Below are 4,913 nucleotides of genomic sequence, written 5' to 3' on the forward strand. Positions count from 1 at the left end.
CTTCCTCCTCCTATGGGGGGTTCCCAAGCTCTCGGAAGAGTGAGTTGTCTGGATGTTCTGCGTATGCTGCTGGTGCAGCAGCTGTTGGGTTTCGTCCACTTTGGACGAAAGAAGGTGGTTGTGTTCTTGAAGCCTAGCCATGTCCTTCCGCAGAGACGCGATTTGGACTACTAGCTCGGCTTCGGCGGTTGTCTGAGTTGAGGGGGCGTTTCCGAAGGGAGTGCATGGGGGTAGCGCTGGGCAAGCTCCAGCCTGCCTTCCGAACGGCAATCCTTCCTCTGATAGGAAAGCAGGTACTGAAGTGGTCCCCATGTGTTTAGGGGATTGTGGGTTGATGGTTTTTATTTCGATTCCCACAGACGGCGCCAAACTGTTGATGCGAAAAAGTGGTTTGACACGTGGCTCGCCCAACTTAGTGATATTGTGTCTTCGGAAGGGAGTTAGTCTTCGGAAGATCAAGTTCCTGCAAAAGGACACGTTCGGTAAGGCCCTGGGGCTGCCGGTGTGGTACCGGCCGAAGGCTCTCCGATGCTTAAGTACGGATTTAGTAAATGTCAGATTACAGATCAAGCGGTAGCGTACCGTTGGTTCTTCTGTCCCCCTCTTTTGGGAATATGGGTCTCCTTATATAGGCCTTGGGAGGCGTGCATTATGTTCATATTTTCGATGTGGGACTGTAGGAGCTGGTTGTGAGCATGACACGTGTCCTAGGGCAAAAGCATCAAGATGTATAGCATTCGGTAGGCGCCATGCCGAAGGGCATGTAGTGACAAATGTCGATTCCGCCCACGTGTCCGTGGGTCATAGGTCGTTAATATTCGGTATAAACAGTAGCATTTTTGGAATACATGGTGTTTTGAGATATCAAGGAAGATTGTGTGTACCATTGTTGGATGATTCCAAGGGAAAGATATTGAATAAAGTTCACCGTCCTCAGTATATGGTACTTAAGTAGTATAAGGACTTGAAGAAAAAAATTGTGTAATTAGAATCGATTACAAGTGATTAAGGTAAAACAATTGATAGTTATTACATCGAGAGTGAATTATGATAATTGTGAGAATTGAGTTAGAATGTCGAAATTGGAAGTGTTGATACCTCTTGAGTCTGTTGGAGATTTTTAATTAAGTTTCTTGAGCATGTGATTTCGAAGGAGGAAGGTTCAATGGATACTCCCAAATTGGAAGCAGTGTTTAATTAAAGTCAGAATACCATAGTGACATAGATCCGTAGTTTCTTGGAATTGGCTAAATATTGTATATGGTGAGTTAGTCTATGAAGTCAAATTTTGGTGTCATTTTATTTTAAGGAGGATAGGAACTCATACCTTAATAGATTGTGCAGGATTCAAGACGAAGTTTGAGGAAGCGGGTTTCAACTAAGTTGCTAGGCTTTTGTTGTTAATTGGTGTAATTAATGTTTGTAAGTTGTCAACCGCTTGATAAAGATCTTAGTGTGTATTTACCTACAAGCTACTACGACTCTAATTTTGTGTTGTTAAGTAAATTTGTATTATTCGTGGCTCTATTTCTTGTCATATCATGATTGTAGGATTTTATTCTTATGACTATGGTATGACTCACACCCTGATTGGGGAATATTCATTATTCTCGAATCGGGGTCATGACAGCTATGCTTCTTATTCAGAGTAAGGTTTTGAATGCTTGTCATCCTAATGCTAGGCTGGTCAGTAGCAATAAAAGGCTTATGAATTTGTTTCGAATGATCAAGCTAGCTTATGGGTTGGCTACTTGGAGTCACAATCTGGATCTGGGCTGTTGTTTTCTTGAGGAGAGTTTGCTTGGCTTGGATATTTATTGCTAAATGATTCATTGGGAGTTGTTAAGGCTAATTTTATTAGTACTACTTAGTTGTTTGTGTTGGTGTCTAGGGGTTTTCCCTCTTTTTCTTCATAAAAAAAATAAAGGAATACTCATGGGATTTTGCTGAGGTTGTGAGGTGTGAGTAGTCGGGCACGGTTTGGGTATGATCGTTTTTTAGCTGCTCCGCGAGTTAAATTGGGTGAGTTCACCACTTTTGGGTCGGGTCAGGTTAATGTTGAAAATCGAAGTTGGGTTGACCCGAATATAATAGGTTCAATTTTGGCTCTTTGGTCAGTTTTGGGCTTTAGCCCTGTAACACCATGACCCAATTAAGTAGTTTATTTAATTATTTAGACTGTGAAATTATATTTTTGCTCTTGGGAGTAGGGACACTTTAGTCACTTTTCGTTCTTGAATGATTTTGGGGAATTGAGGTACACTGTTGCGTGGAACTCATCGATACGAGTTCGTAGACTGGTGGCAAGCCCGATTCTGATTTGAAATTAACAAGTTATGATCTACAAAAGTGCAATGTCACAATCGTAATTTTGGAGAAGTCAAAATTTGAAGGACCAAGGGAAAAGGCAAAAGAGTAGGCAAACCTCACTTGTCTTGTCACATTAGCATTTTCATACTCCAAGGAAAGAGGCAAATGGGTAGGCAAAATATACCTACTTTCCCCAACAATGCAATATTGCCTACTTAAAAGTTGTGACGAACCGGAGAATCTTACCTCATAGGGTTATAGTGTAAAATTTCAATTTTGTGGGGGAGAAGGGGGGCGGGGATTTAGGGTTGAGGAGAAAAGAATGGGGTTTTTGGAGATTCTGGGGTCGGGTAGAGGGGTGTTGAAGTTGTTTAAAATTTTTTTTTTTTATATAAAAGACCTGGACCAAAACGACGTCGTTTTGGCCAGGTCATTTAAAAAGAAAATTCGCTGGGCCAAAACTACATCATTTTGGCCAGCTCATTTTAAAAAAAATAACTGCTAGGCCAAAACAATGTCGTTTTGGCCAGCATGTTTAAAAATAAAAAATAAAAAATAAAACCACGTTGGGCAGTTTCTTCTTCGTTACACTAGCAACCCTTTCCTTCAGTCCATTCATGGGGTCACACAATCAGGTAAAGAGGACCTTCTAACTTGTTTTCATGGAGTCCATAGAGTCGTTTGAGCCCATTGATCCCACTATGGATCCGTGCCTACTTCAAAGTGAAGAGGTATATTGAGTCACACTTGCTTTTTATAATAAAATATCATCTATACTCTTTCATTCACTTTTTATAAAATATAATAGTAAAATATAAAAGATAAAAATAAATAATATAATAATGGTTTGTATACTTTCATTGCATTGCTTAGTTTCGTGAAGTAACTTGTCATCTAGATTGTAAATTACAATTTTACCTATCTCTTGGGACCCAACGTTGCCTAAATTCAATGTATCTGAACCGAACCCTTTCTTCTTGTTATCCCTAGAATAAGTTTGTTACAAAAAATATGGATATAAGAATGTAATCTGGAAATTCCTCACAGAAAATTAGAGGGGAGACAGTTCTCCAAATGTTCATGATGACCGAATTAACCTTACAAGCTAAATTCTTTCTCCTCCTCAATATAGTTTGCTTTTTCATTTTGGCTCGAGCACTTGGTTCTTGGGACAGTTTAATATTTGGTGGATGAATTTTAATTACCCAATTAACCTCACATTTTATATACCAAAGCTAAGCTTCTACAGTTATAATTAAAAAATAAATAAATACAAGAAAATAAATATATAAAAACTTAAAGTTAGTTATATAAAACATTTGTTTATTAAGGAAATGAGAGCTTAGCTTACAAATCCATAAACTTTACTTAACCTTCCATACCAAGAGGACCATACATGACGTAGGGCTGGAAGAGGACATTAGGAGGCTTCACAACAGCATTTAGTTATTTCACGTATCTTAGTTATTTTAATTATTGTAATAGTTCTTTGCTTTTCCTTCTAAGAGTCTTTCCCCTTTTTCCTTTCTGTTACCTATTTCATTAAGGTTTGCAGAGACTATTTAAGCCCTACGTCAATACAAGATAAATACCTATTATGGGTTACAACACCTTATTGGAATTATTAAAGATGAGGGAAAAGTTTTGGCTTGTAGAGTGCAATGCGATATTGAGTTCCATGAAATGGGTCTTCCTCCTCCCAGAAATAGAGCACGTCCCCAGCTGCAATCCCTCTGTCATTGACAAACACTCTCCATCCTCTAGACTGGAAAACTGGGTTTTTGTATCTGCCCCGTTGTCTGCTGGATAATTTGAACTCGTAAACCTTCCACTTCTGGTTGTCGAAAACTCTGATCGGGATATCACGATCTGGATCCTCCGGAGGCAGCATTTCAAGCATGGTGGTGGTCACCCCAAGTCTTTCAACATCGCTGGCCTTCAACACTTTCTCAAAACGGTCATGCTCCATCTCCATGGATTGATAATCTGCTCTATAAGCCTCATTATTTGCTTCTATTTATAGAACAAGTCACAATATAACTTTTTATATTTATTCATGTAGCACTGACATCATATTTCAAGCATACGACATCATGCTCTCGATTGTAAAGAGGGGAGAGAGAGAGAGAGAGAGAGAGAGAGAGAGAGAGGGCATGCTAGTAGTGTTCATGCCCCCTAAGATCCAAACCATGATATCTCAATAAAAGTGTTGGATGAAAGGCGTAGGCGGAGGACAAATCAGAACGTGTAAACTGCTTTGTAGTTTTGTCTGAACAGAAATAAATTACCTGTTACAAAGGAGGAAAGGCAAGGTCTACGCCAACATGTTCTTGACATCTGTTGGGTTCAGAAGTTGATTGAAAAAATGTGTAGGCTAGGCCACGTGTGCAGGACTAGACTAGGTTAAATTGGAAATTACTAGATTTAATGTGAAATGTCTCCTAACTTAGAGATCTGTCTTATCCCCACTAATCCTTTAGATTAGGAGACAAGACCTGATTTCTACTGGAGTGGTAAATTTTCGGTTGTAAAGTCTTCCCGATCACCCCAAAGCTTGCTCCTCCTATACTCCTCCTATAGCTAGCAAAGGGGTTTGAAAATTC

This window comes from Prunus dulcis, chromosome 8, assembly GCF_902201215.1.
Source record: "Prunus dulcis chromosome 8, ALMONDv2, whole genome shotgun sequence".
Taxonomy (NCBI): Eukaryota; Viridiplantae; Streptophyta; class Magnoliopsida; order Rosales; family Rosaceae; genus Prunus; species Prunus dulcis.